Below are 9,264 nucleotides of genomic sequence, written 5' to 3' on the forward strand. Positions count from 1 at the left end.
ATTAAAACGACTTCAAAGGGGTTTGTGCTGCTCACTGTAAACAAGAAGGCAGCTCCCTGTGCTGGAAACCCAAGTGTGGTCAGCGGGGGTGATGGCTGCACACCCACAGCCAGATGAGCAATGCACAGGAGGAGGATTCAAACGGGTTCAGCATGTACAGGGCTCACAACGGAGCAGCAGCATCCCAGCCAAGGGCATAGAGGAGATAACAACGACTGGAAAACAAGGTTAAGCAGGAAGCCTGAACCAAATGTCCATTTCAAACCTTTCAGGTCCAGTCAGCACCACCACAAGCTTCCAGTCTGACTGTATCCACATGTAGAGCTGCAGAATTTCATCCCGTTTCTCATCCCCTATGCAGCAAATCTGGATTCCAACATGGAATAGAATCATAGAACAGTTAGGGTTGGGAAGGACCTGAAGAACATCTCTTCCCAAAGAGTTTAGAATAAATTAATCTATATAGAAGATCCGAATTTGTCCTGCATAATCTGAGGTAGCTGCGCACAGCTGAGGATGCAATCCATAATGCGCCAGCATTATCTGAAAAGCCTCCTCAAACCAGAACGGTTTCATCTGAGATCAGGCACATAACAGGAATTGTGGGATGAGACTTCAGGTTCCTGCGTTTCCCTATGGAGCATCCTAGATTAGATCATAGAAACCCAGACTGGTTTGGGTTGGAAGGGACATTAAAGCTCATCCATTTCCAAACCCCTCATCTTCATCTCTCCGCTGGCAGGTTAAAGCCAGTCCCCCTTGTCCTGTCCCTACAGACCCTTGTCCAAAGCCCCTCTGCACCAGCTCTGTATAAACCCATGGAAAGACTAAACCAGAAAAAACTGAGACATTTTAGGCAGAAAGTGGCAGGTTTTGGAAAGGAGTTAATGAAGAGGAGAACAGAACTCCAGCAGAACAGATGTCACCGCGCATAACACTTGAGGGTGGAGTAAGCACCAAACCCCTCCGGGCACTGCCCTTCCTTTCCCCCCATCACTTGGACAGCGCAGAACACATTCAGTCAGCTCTGAGGGGAGGGAGCTGGGAAGGGCTTCGGGAATCAGCCACCAGCACACTTTAAAGGAGGGATATTCTTCCATCTCTACTGAAAGGGAAAGTCTACAGGGATCGACGCAGAGCGGATGGTGGCTCAGTCTGCACCGAGCTACAGAGGCATGTAGCACACATGAGGATTGTGTCACTAAACTCCACGTACTGTGAGTGCCTGTCCCAGAACACAACCTCCTTACTCAGTTTTGAAGCAAAACAGAGAGGACCCAACCTCTTTCCTCATGTATGTATGGTTTTCCTTCAACGACCACTGCTGGGTGAGGTTTGCAAGAGCCAAGTCACAGTTAAAGGTAACTTAATAGTTTTGTAAGAGCAAGGTTCAGCTCAATAAAGCACATCACAAGCTTGTCCATGGGCACTGTGAGGGTGCTGAGGCGCTGGCACAGGGTGCCCAGAGAAGCTGTGGCTGCCCCATCCCTGGCAGTGTTCAAGGCCAGGTTGGACACAGGGGCTTGGAGCAAGCTGCTCCAGTGGAAGGGGTCCCTGCCCGTGGCAGGGGTTGGAGCTGGAGGAGCTTTAAGGTCCCTTCCAACCCAAACCAGGCTGGGATTCAATAACAACCAAAGAGACAAAGAAGTGAACATACACATGTCTCCATGCTTATGAATGGACACCTTCCCTGGCAGATTTTTAGACACACATCATGGAGATGGGGCCTTGTTTCAAAGGAACATTCAGATTTCAAACCACCTCCTAATGCTGTTAAAAGCCTCTGCATCTGACCCTGCTCAGCCCTGACCACGGAACAAGGCACAGATCCACCTTCCAACCACCTCTAGAGTCCAGCTGGATGTGCTCATGGGTCAATACGCCTTTAAGCCGGTGGCAGCAGCTGGGACATCTTGCCTCATAGTCTGGCAGGAAGGAAAGCTGACGTAGTCCAACAGTTATCAACAGGCTTCCAGAGGAACTACCCAAACATTCCTTTCTCAGTCACAGAGAATTTAAAGGACAATATTTAGTATTACCATGTTCTAGAAGCTATCTGTGGGTTGACCTTCACCGAAAGAATGTGAAAATACAGAGCAATTGTCTGCAGTGGTATTTACCTTCTTCAGCAGCACAAACAGGCTTTCTTTAGTGTTTTCCAAGTGCTTCTGCAGAGCAGAGATCCCATAAAAACCAGTGACCCCTGGAAAGGAGGTTCCCACTTTCCGGTCTCTACTCTCTCATGCCCCAGCTTATGAGAAACAGAGCACCAAGGTTTGGGAAGCAGCTGTGTATGAGCAAAGGGCTGAAAACGGAGATGCTCCTGCTGCCTGAAGCCTCTCAGACAGTTGGATCTCTGGATGAAGGCATCACTCCTGTGCTCAGAAGGACCTGAACATCTTGCCCGTAACCATGACCCCAGCTTGGCAGGAAGCCCCAGGCAAGGAATGCCCTCGGTGACATCCAGTTCATTTTGACAGTGCTCCAGAGCTAGTGCTGCAGCGGGATCCAGCCCCTCGCAGGCCACTGGGAGCATCACTGCTTAGGGAAAAACCTAAACCTCAGGAGTCACTTCACCTTTCAATAAATACTGTGATTGCCTACGTGTAACCATGTGATTCATAGAGCTAAGTTTATATCTGTTATATTAATTTGGATGAGCTACAGACACATGTATCGGGACAGAGGTACTGGACATGCTCATTTCTGGGAAAAGGAGGTACTAGAGATGCTGTGCAACGTGTCTTCTTCAATCATAAAGCCAGAACCAGAGGTTTCTGCCTCGCTTCTCACTCCTCCCAAGAGGTTCTTACATAGGACAAACATCCCTTCATTACACTTATGAGACAACATTTGCCATGAGAGGACAGCTCTTATTCTATGACAACAGAGCCTTTGCCGTGTGTGAATGCAAAAGCTAACTCAGGGCTGTGTAAGAGGACTCACATCCATGGAATTCCTCCTCCTGTGGTCTGTCTCCGGGAAGCCGGGATGTGACAGCTCTGACCTCCTTACAGGAGAAGGGCTGCCAAGGACACAGGCTGAGGGCTCAGCCAGCCGGCTGCTGTCTCTCACCTTTGTATTTTCCCTCTCCACTTGCACACCCACCCTTCCGAGCCCTGTTATTAAATACCTTCCAGCTTCTTGGACAGTTAATAAATGTGCACAGTCCACACTGTGACTGGAACCAGCGGAGCTCAGGAGCATGGGTACAGCCTGTCCAGAGGGTACACAGCACTATTCTCCAGTGCTGCTGCCCAGCCACTGGACACTGTCAAGGTAAAAGGGTCAGAACAAAAAAGGGGTCCAGCAAAGAACTGCTTTTAGACCAAAGGAATGCATCAAGCACTGAGATGTTTGATGAACTGGAACCAAATAAGAATGTAACAGCTACTTCAAGCTAGAGAAAGAGGGAAGTCTACAGTGGTCTAGTGTGGAGAGATCCTGCCCATGGCAGGTGGGTTGGAAGTAGATGATCTTCAGGTCCTTTCCAGCCCCAACCATTCTGTGATTCTGTAGGACATGGCTACCATGCTGTAAGAGATTTGGATGTACATCGGACTGATGGGCTAACAGGGCAACGCAAAAGTCCCGGCCCAATCAACATCCGTTCAACCTGCAGATGAATAGGAGTGAATCAGAGCCTTCTGCACCATTTTCTCTTCCCTGGGTCCCCGTGAGCTCCTGATTTCCTTCCCCCAAGGAGGACGATGCGATGCCCACCTGGGTCATGCTGCAATGCTGAGCTGGGGCACAGCACAACAAGGTGCAACCATGGGAGGCTGTGTATTGATGAGGGAGAGGACACAAGAGACGGGAGTAACATCAAGATATTCCACTTTGCATCTATAGAAGCTTCCTCTGTGTTGGAGGGCTTTATTTAAGGGCAGGAAAGGCTCCATCACTCTCAGCCAGCAGGAGATACTCAAAGACAGACTCTGGGCCACCTCCTCCCTCCTTGGAGGTGCTGCTAAGGGTGGGCTGCTGCTGACAACTTCCAGGGCAGGAAGAACGGGGCTGAGCTGTTCTGGCTCTGCCTCCAAAGCACAGAGCAGCGGTGGGAAACCGCACCCAGGGAGCGCCTGGGGAGAGGAGGATGTTTTGTTGTGTGGGCTTTTGTTCCAGGCTCTGTTTATTGGGGATAGTTCACAGCCAGGCAGAGCATGGAGCCGTTTAAAGGGGCAGCCTGGAAGAAATCACCTGCTACACAGGCAGCAGGGGCTCAATGTGCAAACAAAGAGCAGAGCCTGGGTTCCGGGGCTGGGAATGGGGAAAGCTGTGCTAACACACTTCAGAAGGCAGCACAGCCAAAGCAGCAGCTGGTTTCAGCAGCACCCTGAGCTCCAGCACCAGCCCACGGAGAGAAACCCAGGTCCAAACGCTGAGACTCATTAAGAGACATTAAACAGCACCAGATCCTCTGTGACAACGCCAAGGTCATAGAATCACAGAATCCCAGCCTGGTTTGTGTTGGAAGGGACCTTAAAGCTCCTCCAGCTCCAACCCCTGCCACGGGCAGGGACCCCTTCCACTGGAGCAGCTTGCTCCAAGCCCCTGTGTCCAACCTGGCCTTGAACACTGCCAGGGATGGGGCAGCCACAGCTTCTCTGGGCACCCTGGGCCAGCGCCTCAGCACCCTCACAGGGAAGAGCTTCTGCCTAAGAGCTCAGCTCAATCCCCCCTCTGGCAGGTTCAAGACATTCCCCCAAATCCTTCTCCTCAGGGCTGCTCTCAATCCAGTCTCTCCCAGCCCATGTTTGTGCCTGGGATTGCCCTGTACATTCCCACCTCTCAAGTCTGTCCAGGTCCTCCTGCATCCCCTCCCTTCCCATCCATCTGCTTCACACCAGCACTTGGTCCAGGTACCAGCGACTCCCGAGGCCTCGCTAGCTGAGCTGCTGCTTTAACCAGAGATGCTCCAGTGAGGGTTGGATGAAGAGCTGGCCTAGTGAAGATTTCAGTTTTGGACAGTGTGGTGGCCCCAGAGGAGGCTCATCAAAGACAGCTCCAAAACCAGCATTTCCTTCAGATGTTGAAACCCATAGCCATGGCCAACATCATGCAAAGCTCTGCCTCTCCAAGGCCAAGCTTAGTGCAGCACTGGAGGATGTGATAGGTACCATATGGATTCTAGCTGTTATTTCAGTAGTGAAAACAAAGCCAGAATTAGAGAGAATGAGATGAGTTTTGCTTTGTGGAGATGGGATGAAGACAGGTTAGGGAATACCAGCATGTCTTTGAGCTGGAAAGCGGTTGGAAAGTGAACTGAGAAATGGAGCAGAGCTGTGGGATGTTAAATACCCCAACTGAAAACACGCATGTTAAAAACCACCCTGCAGCCCAGCACAGCCTGCAGCAAGGCTGCGAGCTAGAGGATAAAATGGTCCTTCCCCACTAAAAGAGGACAATGGCACCAGTGGTACAAGTGAAGCACCAAGTTAGTGTGTGGCACGTTCTACCAGGCCAACAGGATTTCTGGTTCAAGTAACCTAACACAGCTTGAGCTCCCAAAGAGAAGGAAACATGTCTCATCCTCCCCAGAGGAAATGAAACATCATCCGCTCATTAGCCTCTTGGCACAAGAAGTAAGAGCATCACATCCTAACTGGTCTCCTTGCTTCTAAACTAACCCTTAGCGGGTTAGTGGCTATTAAGCAGAGAAAGAAGACAGGTAAAAGTGAGTGTACTGCCTGCATTTGCCTGGGCTCAAGTTTTAAATGGACACCAGCTGCTAATTCCTGTCTACATTCCTCACATTTTTTTGGCCAACTCCCAGCAAGACTAACAGAAACCTTTCCCCCTCAACTTTCATCTGATGCATAGATAAAATAGTCAGGCAAGGAAAAGAAATATATATCATTAGTGCCTTCATTTAAATGCATGCCTCTAGGTCTTCAGGGCATCCCTGCCCTTTGAAATGGGTTAAAGAGCCTTAATGCCATCTAAATTAAGTCAATTAGTTATGCAGGGCATTTGTGACCAAACAATTTGAGATACATCCTGGCAGGAAAAAGAAGGCCAGAATTCAAAACCTTGGGAAATAAGATGATAGATACGGAGCTAAAGTCCACGAAAGCTACATCCTGAATAACTTGGGTCATTACTTCGGTTCTTGCAGGTTTCAATTATGGTTAAGTCTTTGTGTAGGTATTTTAGTGCACATCCCTTACATGCAAAATATATTCATTATTTTATATACCATAGAACCCCAGCCTGGTTTGGGTTAGAAGGGACCTTAAAGCTCATCCAGTTCCAACCCCTGCCACGGCCAGGGACACCTTCCACACAGGGGGGTTCTGGGCTCAAGCGCACACTGAAGCTGGGTCATGGGGAGCTGCTCCTCACCCAACACCCCAAGTCCTTCTCCTCAGGCTGCTCCATCCATTCTCCACCCAGCCTGTAGCTGCTCTGCTGTACAAAGACTTTTCACACTACAGTCTCAAAACCCATCTCCGGAAGAATAAACACAAGCAACTGCATCATATTTCTTCCAAGATCACTCGGATTCAACCGATTATCAAGCACAAAGCCCAAAACCTGCTGATAAACCCCAGAGATTCACAACCCACAGAAGTCACATTGAAGAACCCCCCCTAAAGCAACGCTATGTAAAATCTCCAGTTATTATTTCACTCTGATGCGAGTTTTGTGCCTGGGAACCAGCTCCTCAGCTGGCCCGTCCCCAGCCCAACAGCTGCATTGCCTTTCTCCTTCCACAAACAGGCTCCGAGTTAGCCAAACCCCTGTTTGGGCTGGCAAACACCCAAGGTGTTATTATTATGTACTATTAGTTCATAGTGAGAACTGTGCACTCCGGGAACAAAGGAAAACCCAGAGCAGCTCAATAATGGGGTGCAGATGTTGCAGAGCTCTCTCCTCTGGTGTCTTACATCTTGTTCCTATCACCTGTTTGCTTGCTGAGGCTTTAATAAGACAACTATGCGTGCTATCCCTGAGGAAGCTTCTAGAATTCCTCCTCCACAGAGCAATAGCTTTTGATCTCCACTTGCCTCCTCTCAGGAACAATCTCTCTTCAGAGTTCCATAAATGCCACTTGATATTCGTTTCATATTTAAATAAGATCTTGGCTGTTGTTTTCATTAGCTGGCAACTTTCGAATGCAATCAGCCCCTTTCTTCCTTACTTCACGTCCCAACAACTAAACCTGACACGTCGTGCCAAGTCCCCAGCAGTTAGAATCCAGGCTAAAATACCTCGTCATCCCAAAAATGCTGTTCTAAATCCCTCAGCATTTTCACCTTCTTTGTTCCTCTTTATTTACCGGCAAACAACATCTGCTCAATGTCTTTGGGGACCATCACTTCCCCAGTGTTATACAGATGCCCGAACCCCACGGAGGCCAATCCTTGGGTTGAGCTGCCTACAGAAGTGACCCAGTCCCAGGTAGATTTCTGAGTCTTGCTCATTAGATTTAGTCTACAAAATAATTGGGAATATTAATATGCAATATTAACAATAAATGTGTGCAAAACACTGGAGCCAACAGCAACACCATGGAAGGAAAACCACATAAAACCAGTGGCATTTCTCCTAACTGACATGCGATGGTTTTGCCATTTCAGATGACACCACGAGTCCTTTCTTTCCATCAGCATAAAATGGCAAAACAAGATCGAGTCACTTGGTTGCTTTCCCAAGAATTTACAAAAAGGAGGATAAATCACCCAAACCAGGTTGCGTCTTTGCAAAGCAATGGATGTTTCTGCTCCAGCATTTGCAAGCAAGGCCCAGGCAGGCTCCCCTCCATGCCCGGACCTTGGCTTGGTTGGATACCCCAAGTTTCCTTCACCTTTCCCGTAGGCCACAGCTGCTGATAAACTCTTCCTGAACAAGGATTTCACCCTTTCCAAGGATGCAGCCCAGACTATATGAAGGTCAGGACCTCATTACACATTTAGGTACTCAGTTCCCATCTGAAAAGGGATCTGGTGCCTTCAGAGGGTTGAAAAAACACCTATGGAGAGGAGGTCTTTCCTACAGCTCTGAGCTAGACTTTATCAGTTATAACCGTAGTTCTGGCTCAGAAAAAGCTGCAATAACTTTTGAAACCCCTATTTACACAAGCACAGACAAGATGATCACAGGGTGCACAAGTGCCTGGTGTGAAAGGTGCCACCTTCAGCCACCCCATCCCTAAACTAAACCTGGGTAGAGAGACACGGGGGACAGCACAGCACGCTGGTGAGGTCCGTCCAGCTTCCCTTTCCAGCCCAGGGAATGCAGAGGGCAAAAGCAATGTTAGGAAGTGAGGGAAAGCTTTCACTACACACGGACTCCATTCCTTGGGCAGTTATTGAGCTGCCTTCTGCTATTTCCAACAGATGGGCCAATGGCCTGAAATCCTCGGCCAGCTATTGTTCCTTGCGTGTGTAAGAAACAAAAACCCATGCAGAAACGGTGCTGTTTCCCTCAGAACGAGCACAGACCACCCAACCTAAAGCAGAATTACATTGAATTTACTGGGTGCTGTGTGTATTTTTGGTTGCTTTTATCATCAAATTTGAATCTGACCAACTGCCTCCAAGGACAAAAGCTGCAGCAGTCTTCAGGGTTGGTAGTGTTCAGCTTCACTATAGCTCTGGTTTCCCATTCACACTCCCTGCATTTAGGGCTTCCTATGGAAAGCCTCCACCTTTTCCCTGACTTTCAGAAGACCTTACCTCATTTAATTGTCTTGGGTTATGGGAATATATGAAGCAATTCCCATAAAGGAAAAGGGAAACCGAAAGAGGCACCCTTCACTTGCCATTGATACCGAACAGATTGCTCCTTTTGCCAATGTTATCTCATGTACTTGCAATAAGAATTACAAACTTATTTGGACTATAGAATAGTGTACAGGCAGTCTGTGGGCTGCACAGAGTGCTCACCCACAATAAACCACTTCTGTTCCTTGACTGCCTCGAGATAGACATGATCAGCTGAAGAAGAAAGAATCCCAGCTATTTCTTGCTCCTTAGGGCAGTAACTACCCGGAACAAGACAATTATCATACCCATTTACATGAATTAATGGTGAGAAATCAAAACATATCCACACGGATACTAAACATTAACCCTGAGGAAGGGTTATATCCCAATGATCCCAGCAGGGAGGTGCAGAATGTGATGCGATACAAGACAAATGAAAGTCCAGTGAGTACAGCTCAATGTGAGCAGTCACATCCACATTTAACATGGTTGCACCTACCCAAGATTAGCAAGGCAGTGACCACTCTGTCACACAAGACATTCCAGTATAGAA

The sequence above is a fragment of the Psittacula echo genome, assembly GCF_963264785.1.
Source record: "Psittacula echo genome assembly, chromosome: 4".
NCBI lineage: Eukaryota > Metazoa > Chordata > Aves > Psittaciformes > Psittacidae > Psittacula > Psittacula echo.